General features: G+C 42.9%; 1 protein-coding gene across 2 annotated transcripts in view; it reads right to left on the bottom strand.

Annotated features, from left to right (window-relative positions):
• The window catches only part of SNTG2 (syntrophin gamma 2), an 873,134-nt gene that overhangs the window by 288,074 nt on the left and 566,827 nt on the right, over positions 1-18,233 (bottom strand). The window lies entirely within an intron of this gene.

Genomic DNA, 18,233 nt, shown 5'->3' with positions numbered 1-18,233 from the left:
TTATTTTCAGTGGAAAACTATTTAGGCAGAATGGAGGCAAAGCAGAGCCATGGACGTAGTGACCCATGACTCTCCTTTGCAGGGCAACATAGGGTTAATATACCTGTAGAGTGCAGAGCGGGCTTTTCTGGGGTCAATAGTTTAAGGGGTGGGTTATAAGGTCCAGGGGGTGGTTAGAAGGGGTGGGAATGTATATATAGATACAGCGGAGGAGGGGGTGCCATCATAAGAGCATGTGGTACCAACAGACAACTCCCACCCTTTAGTTAATATTTTGGAGAGTAGCAAGGGTAATGGTTTCTGGAATTTTTTTCTTGTGTCATTTCAGCAAATGGTGGTGAGGGGGGGTTCTTTGAGTTAGTGGAAAAGTTAGGGTGGGAGTGGTACATCGAGTGGATGGTGACCACCCTCCCGCCCTCCCACACTATAGTTAATGTGGGGAGTAATGGTTTCTGGAATTTTTTTCTTGTGTCATTTTGGTGAACGGTGGTGAGGGGGGTTCTTGTAGTTTGTGGAAAAGTTCGGCTGGGGAGGTGGTACATAGGGTGGATGGTGACCACCCTCCCCCAGTTATTTGGACTGGTAATTGCCTGGCAGACTTTGGGGCTCTCTATGGGGGTCCCTTGAGAGTCGGTGGTAGGGATAAGGTATTCTGGCAACAGAGGTGCCCCCGAGCTTGTAGTCGCGGCTGGGGGCAAAACGTTGGATGGTTGATATATATTATTTGGTTGTCCATCAGGTGTTTGGGGCTCCAAAAATCTCCCTTGCATGTAAACAGTTATTTATTATTGTTAAGTTTGTTAATAAAAGGGCCGGTTTAGCTAATTTATCCAAAAGTGTTGTTATGTGTTCATTTAAGGGAATTCGGGAACGGGGGTTTAATTGAAGTTAGGGGGTTAAACATGAGGCATGGAAACATCTGCAATAAGGCAGTCAAGTATTTTGGGCTAATGAATATTTCCTAATCTATAGTCTCAGCTGAATAAAAAATAAAGTGACTCAAAATTTGATAATGCCTGATCCGAAGTAGAATATCTTGTGATTGGTGTTTTCAAACTTCAACATGTCATATAATACACTGACAGAGTGGATATATTGTTTGTACTCCCTATGCAGACTCGCAGGGGTCTAAGAAGTAAAGGAGTCCATTACTACCATCAAAACTGGTGGAAGTGTGCATTTTAATGAGTTATTGGACTGAAAAGGGCACATTTCCTGTTCTTGCACAGTGGTCATTTTCTGGTTGTATCCGTCAGTGTGCTCTGGTCTACCCAAATGGAGCTGAATATACTCTTTAGCTCCCTTTAGACTCCATATGCTGGGTCTGCCTGCAATCCATGTACACCCAAGAGTTAATCTTCTGATAACCAAGCTGCTAACATTAAAAGATACTAAAAGATATCCCTAAATCATAGGTAAAGCAAATATCCATTTAGGGAAACAATATCCTTCAATAACTTACATGTTGTTAAAATACAGAGCATGAAAATTATACATTTGTGTCCCTCGCGGACGTCTTGCAGCTGACACCGTATATCTTCCCACTCCAAGTTTATCAAATTCTCCTCAGGCAGCGTCCCACAAGAACTAACCACGTCCTAAATCTCCTCAATCTGGTCTCTCTCCTCACAGACTGTTCCCCACACTTTTTCTGCTGGGTTAAACCACACACAATGTGGAGGGAGGGGAGACAACCGCCAGTCCAACACACACCTGGAACAGGGGGCACTGTTCTCTTAGGTACCAAAGTATCCAGTTCTGTGCTTACAGCACCTGCATATTGCTCTTCCTGCCACCACTAACAAACCCTCTATCTATTCCTATGCATATAACTATAATACATTTATGACGCACTTAAGCTTAAGCTTTAAAGTAGTCTAAAACACACACTATGCGATACACTTATACACTTTAATACAACACCTAGAAGGAACGCTGGTATCCTGACCACCTCATATATATATATACAGTATATAAGAACTTGCAATATCCCATAAATTGTACTTTCAGGGTCAGAGATCTAACACACTCCTGTTTCCTGCCGGTAGCGGCAGCCCCGTCACGTAATCACTTGACACCAATGGGTTGCCATGAAAGAGCAGGGTCAGATGATGATCCTTGTCACTGTCATGACTCACTTATTTTGAATCCTGGCACAGCAGTGGCACTCACAGAAAACAGTTTTTCTGCTGATCAGAGCGATGTTGTAGCATCACTCAGATCAGCAAAAGCGATTGGACAGTGCAGATATAAAGTGTGGCGTCCCTGAGGCTCAGTCGCCACCGGGTACTGCTTCTCTTTTAAGATGTGCTATTCATTCTGGGTAAGAGGTCACTGGTGTTTGTTTCACTTACCAAAATCCAGTGAGTCAGCCAGTTACACAACTCAGGAAGCCAGCCAGCCTGGGCAGTTCCCGTTTACCAGGGCAACAGCCACTGAGTCATCAAGAAGGTGGGGGTTGACTTAGAGAGTGGGAACACACAAACAGTTTCAGTTCAAAATAGTCTGAGTCTCTGAACAGTATGGTCACTAAGAGAAAGTGCTTGAGAGCTTCTCTTAGCTAGAACCGGGCAGACTGGAAGAGGGCAAGAGGGAACCGGTGGGGATGATGAGACAGAGGAGAACATGGTAACTGCAGGTCCCCTTCCTTTTTCTGCACATCTCAGGGCAACGGAAGCGGGAAAGGCCACCTGTGACATCTCCTGATCCAACCCGCAACAGCCCAGCAACGAGTAGGTTAACCACTTGCCTCGTGGGGCACTGCAAAAGTCTGCTAAAAGGACTAGTAAAAAAAATAAAAAGTGTAAAAAGAAAGTTTTAAAAAAATATTAAAACAAAATAAAACTAAAAGTTCAAATCACCCTCATTTTGCCCCATTGAGAATAAAAAAAATAATAAAAATACACATTTGGTATCACTGCATTCAGAAATGACTGATCAATTAAAATATAAAGTGCATAAATACAGTGCATAGCAAGAAAAAAAATTCCAAATGCCCAAATTTTGGCTTTTTTGGTCGCTGCAACATTGCTTTAAAATGCAATAACAGGTGATTAAAACATTTTATCTATACAAAAATGATATAACTAAAAACACCAGTTTGTGATGCAAAAAATAAGCCATCACTGAGCCCCAAATCCCAAAAACTGAGAAAGCTACGGGTGTCAAAAAATGGCGAGAAAAGTGCAATTATTTTTATTGAAAAATTTCTGGTTTTTTTCCATCACTTAGATAAAAATAAAACTATACATGTTTGGAATCTATGAACTCGTACTGACCTGGGGAATCACAATACCAGGTCAGTTTTACTGTATAGGGAACATGGTAAATAAAGTAAAAAAAAACAACACTTTTTTTTTGCAATTTCCCTGCTCTTGCAATTTTTTTCCCATTTTTGAGTACAATATGGGAAAGAATGAATAGAGTCATTTAAGGCCTAAGCCACACGGCGAGAAAATCGGTGCGAGTGGAGTGCGATAAAACATTGCATTCCCCTCGGACCAATTCTAGCCTGTGTGTGAGCACAAATGAGCGATTATTTTCTAAGCCCTAATTGGACCGAGAAAACAATCGCAGCATGCTGCAATTGTAAGGCGAGTCCCTTTTTTCTCGCACCCATTCAAGTGAAAGGGGCGAGAGAAAAATCGCACTGCACTCGCGGTACACCGGTGTACCGCGCGTGCAGAGCGAGAATCACAATAGCCAGCTACGGAGGAGAGAGGGAGAGAAATCCCTCCCCCCCTCCTCCGTGCCGCCCCGCCCCTCTGCAGTGCTGGTTCGCCCCTCCGCATCGCCGGCCCGCTCCCCCGCAGCTGAGGTCCGCTCGCAGGGTTGGACCTCAGACGCAGGCACGCTCGCATGACACTCGGCTCCTGCTGTGCTGCCAGAGCGAGCCGAGTCTCATGCGAGCATCGCAGTAGTGCCCCATGTGGCCCCATGTGGCCCCAGCCTAAAAGTACAACTCATCCCGCAAAACAAGTCGTGATATGGCTATATTGATGGAAAAGTAATGGCTTTTGGAAGAAGGGGATGAAAAAGCGAAAATGGTAAATTGCCCAGAGGTGAAGGGGTTAACTTAACACTTCTTTTTATGAAAGTATTCTTACTTGACATATGTTTTCCAGATCAGCACAAAACTTTTGCATTTTACTGTAAAATAAGCAAAATTGGCCAAGAATTTCTCTTGGCCAAAGGGTAAGTTTATTAAGGACTAAAAAATTCAGGTAAAGCAAAAAACAATATAAGGTTCTACTATTTTTTTTTTTGCTAAATTTTACCATAATATATTGTGTTCAGTAAAAAGATCAAACATGAGCTGCTGTTGTAACCTTGACAAAAGCCAAAGTGTTGACATTGAATTTTGGAGGAACAAATAAAACTTCCAGTTCTCTATTTTGAAACACTGACAGGTAATGCACACAGCAATCTATTCCATCACAGTCTTGACTCCTTCACATCAATATTTTTCAGATCTGACGGCAATAATACATTTTTTTAAATAGGACCAATCTACACAAATAGAACTGCTTTAAAGTTTTTGACTTTTAAAGGGAAGGTGTCGCGGATTTCTATAATTCAAACAATGATTACTTGTAAGATAACATGCAGTTATAATGTTATCTTGCTTTAAATAAAGATGTCTTTCAGTTTTTATAATGCTGGAAAGCTGGCAATGGGGGCTGCCATTTTACATTCCAAGTTTTAGCATGACAGTGCAGGCTCAATTTACTGCACCTCATGGACATAGGCGATAGTAGTCAGATTCCGACCCCTTTACTTCTATTACAACTGAAATGGTAACACCTATGTGGGCTGCCCAATTCACAGCCGTCGGTGTGTTCAGCCGCCATTTTTCCATAGCCCACGTTTTCGGCTGGGCTTCATTTTTCCCCTACAGCCAGGATTTGAAAGACCAAGCAGTACCATCCTAACAGATCCTAGAACAGCAACGTTACTGACAGCTGGAGCGGCGTGCAGCAGGGGATTACCATCTCCAATGACAGCCCCTCCCCCTGCTCTACACAGCACCGCTCTCCCCCCATCGCCGGCGTCCATGCAGCAGAGCTGTGTGTGTGTTGTTTGTGTGCATGCAGAGCATGTGAATACTGGCACCCCTCCCCCCCTCTGCCGCTGCTACTGTCTCCACTGACACCCACCCGCTCCCCCTCTAATCCTGTCCTATGTGATACTGTCTGCTGAGCTGTGTATCTAATCCTCTCCTGTGTGATATGTGATGCCCTGGACTAGTCAGGTTGTCCCAGGTAGTCCCATGCACACACACCCCCTCCCTAAAAAGGTGACAGCAGCCAAACTTCAAAACCTTGTCACCACCCTCCAGGTTTGATTTTCACACCAGGGGGGGGCAGAGCCAGGCGGTTGGCTCCGCCCACCAAGGAGTTCACAGGCCTGGAGGCGGGAAAAGACACAAGTTCTAGTGTAGTAGATGAGTCTTGACAGTGAAGGAGAGAGGTCGAGTTCGAGGGCAGACCTTTGACCAGGCCTGCCATAGTCTACTCAGGTGTCTGGGTCGGAACCCAGTCATCTCTGGCAAGGAGGCAGACGATGGTGGCTGCCTGCAGGAGCTGGGATTACAGCCGGTGGAACCGTAGGGACCGGGGTCGGGCGGTGGCCCACCGGTACCGAACCGGGGAACCGATTGGAAACTGGAGCACCAGGAGGGGTACTCAGACCCAGTGCGAAGCCCCAAACCAACAGGGCCAAGTCAAATCAACTGATTGAGGACTGGACTTAAGGACCTTTCCCAGACACGTTAGATGACAACAGCCCAACCATACAGGGTAAAGCCACCGCTAAGGCATAGAGACCCAAATTGCCAGCGTCTCCGGGCAAACAGGGCTCTCCCGACACCCAGCAAGCTAGGGAGCAGACTACCGTTGCTTAGGCATAGGAGTCAGAACATTCACACAAAGAGGTGCAGGAGAAAGGCGGAAACCACCAACCTGTTCAGGGAGAAGCTGCAGCCGGCTGCGGGCCCCGTTCATCATCCTATTTGATTTACCAGAGACTCCAGTCAGTGTATTGTGTCATAGTGAGTACACCAGTGCCTTCGGGCCGCGCATCGCGCCGCACAGCATCAGCACCCAGCACGCACCCGTCCCCATGCCTCAGCACCTCCTTCGGGCCCCCGGGACCATCACTCCCCTACCCACGGAGGGGTCAACACCAAGCTGCGCAACACCATCCCCGGGAGGCCTAGTCAACGGCAACGGTGGTGCCCATCCATTCACCACAACCCGTTGGTGGCGTCACGAACTTACATCCCTTACAAACCACCGTGGTCCCGGCCGTGGAACTCCCCACCGAAGTCCCTGCATGTAGCGCCAACCCCTTAGCAGAGCGATGTGACCCCCAGGTTCGTGAGGAGCTCGAGCCACCCACCATATGAGCACGTATCCGAGCGGCTCGGCGGCCGCAGCTGAGCCCGCAGGATGGTATAGATACAGCAACTCAGCAGACAGTATCTAATCCTATCCTGTGTGTTACTGTCTGCTGACTTGCTGTATCTAAACCTATCTGCTGAGCTGTGTATCTAATCCTCTCCTATATGATACTGCCTGCTGAGCCGTGTATCTAATCCTCTCCTATGTGATACTGTCTACTGAGCCATGTATCTAATCCTCTCATATGTGATACTGTTGGCTGAGCCATGTATCTAATCCTCTCCTATGTTATACTGCCTGCTGAGCCATGTATCTAATCCTCTCCTATGTGATACTGTCTGCTGAGCCATGTATCTAATCCTCCCCTGTGTGATGCGGTCTGCTGAGTTATGTATCTAATCCTCTCCTGTGTGATACTGTCTGCTGAGCTGTGTATCAAATCCTGTCGTGTGTTATACTGTCTGCTGAGCTATGTATCTAATCCTATCCTGTGTGATACTGTCTACTGAGCCATGTATCTAATCCTCTCCTATGTGATACTGCCTGCTGAGCTGTGTATCTAATGCTCTCCTATGTGATACTGTCTGCTGAGCCACGTATCTTTTCCTCTCCTATGTGATGCTGCATGCTGAGCCACGTATCTAATCCTCTCCTATGTGATATTGCCTGCTGAACCATGTATCTAATCCCCTCCTGTGTGATACTGTCTGCTGAGCTGTATATCTAATCCTGTCATGTGTGATACTGTCTGCTGAGCTTTGTATCTAATCCTATCATGTGTGATACTGTCTTCTGAGCCATGTATCTAATCCTATCCTGTGTGATACTGTCTCCAGAGCTGGGTATCTAATCCTGTCCTGTGTGATAGTCTGCTGAGCTATGTATCTAATTCTATCATGTGTGATGCTTTCTGCTGAGTTGTGTATCTAACCCTCTCCTGTGTGATACTGTCTGCTGATCTGTGTATCTAATCCTATCCTGTGTGATACTCCTGCTGTCCTTGGTGACACTTTATACATTTCTGGTCACAAGCAAAATGGCTCCGCACTGTGATCCTAAATTTCATTCTCTGTTCCTTTGGAAACACTCAGGTTGGGAGGGGGAGGCTGTGACATCACACACAGGAGAGCAGACTCCACCCACTTTACTGCAGCTGTAATCCAGGCTATTTCTACAGTGGGAATTCTGTAGGATTTCAGCAGCTGCTCCCCCTAGTGTTTAACAGTGGAAAATATCAAACTTTTTTTTTTTTTTTTTTTTTATATTTGCTCAATTAAAAACAAATAATAATATTTAAACAAGACATTAAAACATTAATACTTTACATTTTTTCAGTTATTGACATTTTTTTTTTTTGAACGACACCTTCCATTTAAACAAAATCCAAAACTGAGATTTATGAATTGCGAATTCTTCTTGCATTAATACAATGGCAGTGCTAAGACAGCTATAATTTTACTTTTATATACATTAATGGGCATATGGTAGATTAATATTTGGGCTGTGCTTTGCTTTAGGACTTCATTTCCTTTAAACCAATCCAAAAACTAAAAGAGTATTCAAGTCAAATGCATTTTGTCGCCTATACACTGGATAAATGCTAGATCTGTAAAGGACCAACATCCTGGATGTTAAGCAATCAACATAACAGGGCAACAAAATACCAACCTCCTCCAAGCCACAAATTTAACTGGAATGTTTTTCGTGAATGGCTCCTGCCACTGCCTAAAATTTCTAAAATTCTAGTAGAAATACACTGACAAACAAAAGGGTAACAATGTTTTGAACTTTTGATTTTCAGGCTCCATATCTTACCATCCACTACAGCATCAAACGTGAGACTATCATCATTTTATAGACAATCATCTTGGCTATCTCATGCATAAGCTTGACTTGCAACTATTTAGCATATACTGTAAGTTATGCAGATTCTTGTTATGTCACTGCATTTTGCTCCTTAAAATATTAATTTTAATTGTTATTATCTTGTTAGTATTTTCCAAATCCATTTCTGGATTCCAGCACTGCCTGAATCCTTCTGGAAATGCTCTTGATCATATTCAAGCATGTCTTGACCTAAATCTGAACCCAGGTTTCTTCTACATGTTGCCAATGTTGGTGCATACTGGTCAACTAACTTGGGTAGTATATAGATTTTAGACTATACCCACAAGTGTTCGATTGGGTTGATGCCTGGTGACTGTGGAGGCCAATCCAGCACCTCTACTTTATTTTTACTGAACCATTTCTATACCAATTTGAACCTATGCATTGGGTCAGTGTCCTACTGGAACAATACATTGTCCTTTTCAAAAATCCTCAAAGTGTACAAAGTAATTTGCTTTGTAAGATACTCACATATAGCTCAGCATTTAGACTACTATCAATCTTGGTCAAGTATCCAATGCATTTCACTGTGAAACAACCCCTTATCATCAGGCTTCCTCCACTAAACTTGACAGTTCCTTCAATTTCTCGATCCATTCTCCCTCTTTTGCTGTTTTTTCCAGACCTATTTTCACCCATCAGAACATAGTCTATTGATTGTTTTCTCATCAAATCACCCATTTCCAATTTTCCACTTTCCATAGGTTTTTGCAAACTCAAGCCCAAGCTTCTTATGTTGATAATGAAGTTGAGGCGCCTTCACTTTTTTCAGGCAACCATTCCAAACTTGTGACGTGTGCGTTGCACGGTGCTTCTATGAACGTCTCTGATCTCAATATTTCAAAGCAAAGGAACCACCTTCACTGCCGTGTTTGTCATGCCAGAACTGATAGAACTTGTGATGAGCCGACTTGTTGACTCTCATATTTTGCCTGAATGCAAAATATTCACCACTTGGATTTTGAATGAATGAATAGACTTTATTTCCTATTCTTCCAACAGTCATGGCACTCATTATTTTCTTGGCCAAGAGGCTACTATCGATGAGCTGAATGATGCTGTTTCTCTTTTCTTGGGAAATCTTAATTGTGGCTCCTTAATTCTAACTAGTGACCTTTTGCTTGGCAATCAACCTAATAACACACTGAACTATTAGGGAATGTGAGAAGAGGTTGTAATTTGTATTATACAGGAAAAAAAAGAGTTTTCCACAAACGGGAGAATAACAATAACAATGCAGTGACATAGCAAGAATCTGCATAACTTATTATATGCTAAATAGTTGCAAGTCAAATTTATGTGTGAGATAGCCAAGATGATTGTCTATAATATGAAGGTAGTCTCATGTTCGATGCATGGAGCCTGAAAATCAAAAGTTCGAGACATTGTTACCCTTTTGCTCATCAGTGTAGCTGACTGGTCTTTAAGAAGTTAAAGGAATTACCTGTTTCATGGAAAACTGTCTGAGTGTATTTGCATTAAAGGGGTTGTCCACTACTAGGACAACCCATTCTCATTCCCTGAGTTTGGCCCCATTAAAATAAAAAAGCTTAGGCTCTCCTCCTGTGTCGGTGCCATTCCTGCGGTGCCAGCACTCGTGTTACATGGCACAACTGAGGTTAATTTGATTAATATATGTGAATCTGCACATTCATTTTATCCAGTAACAGTTTTGTTCTTGTTTTATGTTTTCTGTGTTGTGCATTGGGAGATGTGCACAGTCCAAGGGGCAGTCACATTTCTCCATCCATCTTAGTCAGACAGGTAACAATTTGAGCTTGGCTGGTTTCTAGACCTTCCCCAGTTCATTGAGGGTTTGGTTAGACACTTAGGGGCACTTTGCACACTACGACATCGCAGGTGCGATGTCGGTGGGGTCAAATTGAAAGTGACGCACATCCGGCGTCGCAGGCGATATCATAGTGTGTAAAGCCTTTTGATATGATTAACGAGCGCAAAATCATCGTAATTGTATCATCGGCGTAGCGTCGAACATTACCATAATTTGGAAATGACCGATGTTACGATGTTGTTCCTCGTTCCAGCGGCAGCACACATCACTGTGTGTGAAGCCGCAGGAGCTAGGAACATCTCCTACCTGCGTCCTGCGGCTCACGCCAGCTATACGGAAGGAAGGAGGTGGGCGGGATGTTTATGTCCCGCTCATCTCCGCCCCTCCGCTTCTATTGGCCACCTGCCGTGTGATGTCGCTATGATGCCGCACGACCCGCCCCCTTAATAAGAAGGCGGGTCGCCGGCCAGAGCGACGTCGCAGGACAGGTGAGTGCATGTGAAGCTGGCGTAGCGATAATGTTTGCTACGCCAGCTATCACCATGATATCGCAGCTGCGACGGGGGCGGGCACTATCGCGCACGGCATCGCAAGCATCGACTTGTGATGCCGTACTGTGCAAAGTGCCCCTTAAAGAGGTGAATCAATGCAGTTGGGTCCATCAAATGTATTTAATTTGTTTCTGGTGGATGGCTTATACGTTCTTGATTAACAATGTGAAGCATCTCACATTTTTTTAAACATGTAGTAAGAGTATAATTTATGTATTCATTAATTACAGATTGCTGTTGCATAGTATATATATATTGTATGCATGTCTATAAATTTAAGGTATATGAAACACTCAATTTTGCCTCCTTGGACATTTAATAGCAACATTTACAATATGTTCACTGTATTTTATTTCATGAAATTTAAATTGAGATTTGAATATTCTCAACATAAAACCCTCAGTCTTAGATTAATCCATATCACCGTGAGCTTCTTCTATATGAACTCTAATTCCTTAATATCTCTAAAGAAGTTTGGAATATTTTGTATTACCCTCAAATTTATGGAGTCTCTAAATTGCCTCATACAGTTGTTTTATTGAACACAATTTTCACTTTTATGGAAGAATATATTTTGCTCATAAAAGACATATACTATCCAGGCAAAATGGTGGTTCTAAATCTTACTCTTGATAAGCTACATTGTATCATTGCTACAAAATTTGACTTCAATAATTTACTGTATTAGCCAGTCTCAAAAGGAGAGATCAAATAAGAAATATGCTGAATCAACCTAAATAATTTCAGACTGTGGAAACCAACCCTTTGAATATTTAATAGACTGCTATAGAATTGTTCATGCAGAAACCAAGTTATTTCTTACTTTTAGCGATTATCATTATAGAAGTTTAATTTCATAAAAAAGAATTGAAAAAAAATGATGTCAATGTCCATGTGAGTGCAGCACCTTGACGCCCTGTGGCTTCCATATTAATGCTCACTTTATAACTACCATACAATAATTTATAAATCATATTCTGTGTATGATATAAACTGTGTTTTTACAAAAATAAGACACTGTGTTAAAAAAATCCCCCCCCCTCAAAAAAAAGCGCTAGGGCTTATTTTTGGAGTAGGCCTTGTTCTTGGAGAAACATGGTTGAGGGTAAGTTTACCCTCCCACCCAAACAAGCAATGCAGTAGTGCAATGCAGAAGTGTACAGCACTTTGTAGGTGAGAGAGGTAAGTTTATATTGTACTTTGTAATAGATGGGCAACCAGTGCAATGACTGGCACAGGGTGGAGGCATTTGTGTAGCTGCTGGACTGAAATATGACCCTAACTGCTGTTTACAGGATAGAATGAAGAGGAGAGAGTTTAGAGAGACAAATTAGTAGAGACCTGCAGTTGTCCAGGTGAGAATGAATCAGAAAAATAGTAAGGGATTTTGCAGAGTCAAATCTATGAAAAAAATGGATACTCAAGATGATTTTAAGATGCAGATGACACGTGTTAGTTATTTGATATAGGGAGTGAAGGAAAGATTTGAGTCAAATATAAACCCAATAAAGAGGCCATAATACTTGGAAGGTATAATGGAACCACCCAGGGAAACATCATTTTCGGGTTTGGTTAGTAGAGGGATAAAACACAAGAAGTTTAGTTTTGGACAAAGTCATTTTATGATATAGTGAGGACAGGATGTTAGAGACAGCAGAGATACAGTCACAGGTATTTTGAATTAGTTTGGGGTGATATCAGGAGAAGATGTGTATAATAGAGTGCTACAAGTATCAACTTAGAGATGGTACAGAAAACCAAATCTACTGAAGGTTTGTCCAAAAAGGGCAGTATACAGAGAAATGTCAAGGGGCTGTAGTACTGAAGCCTGAGAAACCCCAACAGTAAGGATAAGAGAAGAAGAAGAAAAAACGGAAACTGATGCACTGAATGAGAGATTGGAGAGGTGGTAGTAGTAAAGCCAAAAGAGACAGATAGAACCATTAAAAGTAGACAGTGGGTGCACCATAGTTTCAAATGTTGCAGAGAAATACAGTATTAAAAGGGAGTCATAGTAGAAATGAGAGGACCCATGTGTGTAGAATAGAGTTTGGGTTGAATTTCTTGAAATTCATACTTTTATAATTCGAATACTTTGAGATTCTATTAATGATTTGCAGAAAAAAAATTGCCTGCCACTATTTCCCACAATGCTGAAGCATCCAGAGACCAGGCGAACATCATTTTGTGCTGCCGCACGTGCTTCATCATAATGCCCTGTAGCTATGAGACATCTTAAAGATTGTTATACCTTGTACGCTAGTGATCAGTACCTGGGTCATCCCAGATCAGTGATTCCCAGTGGAGCACAGTTTGTAAAAAATAGTTATTTTCCATTGGCAGAGTCACTGGTCAAGTCTCTCTCCTGTAGAGTGTAAAGGGCACTTTACACGCAGCGATTTCGCTATCGATATTGCTAGCGAGCGTACCTGCCCCTGTCGGTTGTGTGTCATGGGCAAATCGCTGCCCGTGGCGCGCAACATTGCTTACACCCATCACACATACTTACCTGCCTAGCGACGTCGCTGTGGCCGGTGAAACGCCTCCTTTCTAAGGGGGCTGTTCGTGTGGCGTCACAGTGGCGTCATTAAGTGGCCGCCCAATAGAAGCGGAGGGGCGGAGATGAGCGGGATGAATATCCCGCCCCCCTACTTCCTTCCTCATTGCGGGCGGCTGCAGGTAAGGTGATGTTCCTCGTTCCTGCGGTGTCACACATAGCGATGTGTGCTGCCGCAGGAACGACGAACAACCTGCATCCTGCAACAGCAACGATAATCGGGAAAGGAACGATGTGTCAACGATCAACGATTAGGTAAGTAATTTTGATCCTTAACGGTCATTCATACGTTTCACACGCAACGACGTCGCTAACAAGGCTGGATGTGCGTCATGAATTCCGTGACCCCCAACGATATCTCGTTAGCAATATCATTGTGTGTAAAGCGGCTTTAACTCTTATGGTCATAGGGGTCATCTCTCTCTTACTTGTATTTTCTCTCTCTTCTCTTTCCCATATGAACTTTGTGGGCAACTAAATCCTTTTCTGTTTTGAAATCCACACAAATTTAATCCCTTTGAATCAAATTCTTTTGGAAAATTTGTCAAACCTGGCAAATTTTAGTTTCAAAAGATCCGCTGATCACTAAACAAGGGCCATTAGATTCAGCTAAAGACCGGAGACCGGATTCTAAAGGGCCAAGAAGAGAGTTACCTGAAAGTTAGCAGATTAGAAGAAAGTAAACCAAAGTGTTCCAGGAGATTCGAGATGAAAGGGAGATAACAGAGTATTTCAAGCTAACACCGAAAAGAGCTTCAGGACCTGGCGCCATCCCAGCTGGAGGAGATGTCTACAGGTTAGTTTACACTTCTGGTGCATCATCTCAACATTATTTTTACTCATTTACTTTTGTTTGGTTTTACTAAACAAGGTTACTTGTGGTGCCCTATATTTAAACATGTCTTCATGTGTCTTTATATACATTGCCTGCTATTTATCCTCTCTTCCTGGCATGTGCTGCTCTCTTATGTACACCATTCCCTGGAATACCCATGCATATTTTAACTATCATTAATAAAGATTTATTTCTTTTTCCTTTCCAAATGGCTATCTTTTTGTTTTTTTGGTGTTGCTTTTATCACATAGATACTGTATATACATTGCTGTTCATTCGATATAAGGGAGTGCATATAATTGGAATTAAAAAGCACTTTACTCCTAATCCCCCACGTCCATATTTTTGTGCTGTACCTTTGCATGTATTAGCTTCTAACAATGTAATAATGATAATGAAATAATAAAGACGGTATTTTGCTAAAAGCCTGTGTAAAAGGTGTCATTAGTAGAGACAACTTTCTCTGGAGCTTAAAAATGAAAGCCAATCAACAAAATTAAGGATCATATTCAGTTTTGGCACCATAAAATTAATTGAGGTCAACTGTTTTTGTCTCTGAACCAATTTAGCTGTAGAACAGTGTAATCCTTAGTCTGGACTCACACTTGCCAGTGACTCACGATTAAGTCGTGTGAGTCTCGCATCTCATCATCCAGCACGGCATGCCGGAGCGGGTCAGCTGCATAGAAATACATGCAGCTGACCTGTTCCTGTCTGGAGAGCGGCATGCCGCGCCGGATGATGCAATGGAAGATTCACACAAGTTATTTGCGAGTCACTCTCAAGTGTGACTCCGGCTTTATACCAGGTATACGGTAGTACTGCTTTCCAAGGTGGAAAGTGCTGCTTGTAAAAGAAAAAAAAAAGATCTTGTCTTGCTCAGATATCGCTTTCTAATACAATGTTTATGTTTTAATCCATAATACAGGGCTTTTTCATAGAGATGAACTTAATTTCCCATCTGCAGTAACTCATATGTGATTTGCATACTTGAGATCTAAGGGGTAATGTTTATCTTTTTGCAATGCTTCTATGGGAATTTAAATATGCAAATTGACTCTTCAGTGAAGAAGAGGACTTGGATTTTAGTGCCACCTATTGGAAGTAGTAATCCTAAAAGTCAATATAGACCCTTTAACATGCCTCCATTTTTCCAGAAGTGCATTGCATTGCTCATAACTAGAGATGAGTGAACCCGAGGTTTGGTTTTCAAACCGAACACCAAATTTAAAAATCAAGGTTGAGGTTCGTGGATTGGATGTTGAAAGTGGAGCTAGGCTCATTTGCTGCCAGCGAATCAAGCCTCGATGGAGCCACTCATCTCTACCCATAAGTTTCCTCCCACAGGCATGCTAGACATTTCACTGTCCACAAGGAGAAACATTACTGCTTAGGTCCCAATCATAAGCATTTGATACAGCCAAATCTTATACTGATCAGGGGCAGTACTATGAAACACAAACTGATATTCTGGTTTGGCTTTAATCCTAAGTCATATTGCAAGGGTCGTTAAAGGGTCAATATTGACTTTTAGGATTCCTGCCTCCAATTGGTGTAACTAGAGTTCAAGTCCTTTGCTTCTCTGCAGAGGCAATTTGCATATTGCATACTTGTGGTCATGCGTCCAACTATTTCTCTTCCACTTCTCTCAATGTAATTTGGTAACCGCCTGAACTTAACAGGAAACTTGCAACGTATATGTGATGCCCTGGACTATCAGGTCATCACAGGGTATTGTGCAATCTGCCCTTCTGAACAGTATCCACCCTCCTTGATCACGGGTCTCTGCCTTTTGATGTTGCCAAGAACAAGCTAATCAAAATCCTAGGAACACTCTGCACCACACCCACCAGACACACCAGTGGACATCCTGAAGGGAATAGGGTCGCCCACTTGGGGGGTTGGTTAAGGGGAGGTCAGGAGTGCCAGGAGCAGTTCAGTTGAGGGGTGACTCTCGTGAGGAGAGGTCAGGAGCTGGGCTCCTTGGTACTACTAGGTGGCAGACATTGGTCTGGGCCTGGTAGGAGCAGGACCCCGGTCGCAGGGGATCGTGACATGGACAGTTGAGGAGGACAGCCGGCGGACTTGTGCCATCACCGGGCAGGGTCCAGGGCACGACGGGGTACGTGGACCCTAGGTCAGGAAGTAGCTTCAGGTGTCCTGGCAATGTACCCAACGAGGATGGAGCCTTCAAGATCCGTTCTCCACCTGCTCCAAAATCGGTGTACTAGCGCAACGAAGGGGATAGGACTTTCCCACTACATAGTCCAGAAAATCCCAAGTGTGAATCCTGAGAGCAAGCTCACCCAGTTAGCCTCACCGGTGAGCAGAACCCGACTAGTTTTATGCTAAAAGGACCAGTTAGAAGAAAAGGTGGCAAGGAAAAGGTCACAGGGTAACAGGCAACACCAACATGCATGGGATCCAGGCATGCTCCCTCCAAGCGGCAGCGGTGTCAAGAACTTTCGTTTACCACAGTTTTTCGGTGTCAGCGTTATTGGACTGAGTGAGTACATAAGTGACCCTTACCGTCCCAACGGCACCTCCCCGTCACCCTCATCGAGTCCCGGGGCATTCCCACTTCCCATGGAGGGGTTAAACACTAGGCTGCCCATAGCATTGCCACCGGGTACTCCCAACTTCAGCAGTGGTACTCCACCTTACCACACACCATGGATGGCGTCATGAACTTTCCACATCCTCCCTTGTAAATATTCCCCCTTTTATTGCGAGTGGCCGCACGACACCGACCCCCGGGTCCGGAGGTCCCTCGAGCCACCGCGGATCCGGATCCGAGCAGCCTGGCTGCTGACGCAGGGGCAGCACATATAGTCTGTTGGAAAGCCCCATATTGAATTCACTGTCTATTTTTATACCTAGCTTTGAAAACCTCACTTAACTATAAAGTGCAAGTAACAAACACATCATGGTATCTTTAATTATTGTGTCAAATGACAAAATATTCTGTTCCATTCACATATTATATTCCTGTATCAGCAGTTATTAAGTATTTCACGACTGCCCAAAGTCTATAAATATCCAGACAGTCTCTATTGTGTTCTGCTGTGACAGCATACTAGAACTGCTGCACACGTTATGCAGATGCAGGGACAGAGAGACCACTGTTATATACTCCCCGCAAAGAAAGCAGATATGAATGATCAGCATGTCTAACTTCTCATTCACTGTGTATATATGTTAGGAAGCACTGACCATGCTTCTTTCTCCGGACCCAGAGATCATATGATCTATGGGTGTAGAGAGAGAACAGGAACTGCTGTGTCCTATGAAGCCTAATCAGCACTGCTCCACAAAGAAGAGATTGATTTTCCCCTGTAACTGGTGCTAATATACTAGCCCTACTTACAGGGGATGTCAGCGATAAAAAAAATGTATTCAATTATTAATAGCATCTCTTCTCCCCGAAAGGTTTTATAAGACCTTATGGTGGCACAATATGTAAAATACTATAAATATAAAAATAAATAAATAAAAAAAATATATATAAAAAAAAATAATAAAAGAAGACACTGCCAGTCTTAGCCAATGTTTCTAGCCCCCTCACACTCCCACCCAACTCACCCCATAGAAAAAAAAATAAGTCCAAGTTATAAAAATACTTTACATGGAAAAGAGAATAGAATTAAAAAAATTAGTAGCCAGTTCTGTTCATAAAAAAATGTGAAAAATGGACAGTGAGACCGCTGTTTTATACTCCCTGAAGAGAAAGCAGATATGAATGATTAGCATGTCTAACTTCTCGTTCACTGTGTATATAGATGAGGAAGCACTGACTGTGCTTCTTTCTCCGGACCCAGAGATCATATGATCTATGGGTGTAGAGAGAGGACAGGAACTGCTGTGTCCTATGAAGAATAATCAGTACTGCACTGCAAAGGAGAGATTGATTTTCCCCTGTAACTGGTGCTAATATAATACTATAATAAACTAACTCTACTTACAGTGGATGTCAGGGATAAAAAATGTATTATTATATTATTAAATCCATCTCCTATCCTTGAAAGGTTTTATAAGATCTTATGGTGGCGCAATTTGCAAAATAACTTAAATAAATAAAAATGAAAGATAAAAATAAATAAATGAAAAATAATTAAAAAAGACACTGCCAGTCTAAGCCAATATTTCTAGCACCCCCCCACACACACACACACACCCACCCAACTCACCCGATAGGAAAAAAATATGTCCA

The sequence above is a fragment of the Anomaloglossus baeobatrachus genome, chromosome 3 (assembly GCF_048569485.1).
Source record: "Anomaloglossus baeobatrachus isolate aAnoBae1 chromosome 3, aAnoBae1.hap1, whole genome shotgun sequence".
Lineage (NCBI taxonomy): Eukaryota > Metazoa > Chordata > Amphibia > Anura > Aromobatidae > Anomaloglossus > Anomaloglossus baeobatrachus.
The sequence above is the reverse complement of the archived record's forward strand: the minus strand, read 5'-3'. Positions and strand labels throughout refer to the sequence as shown.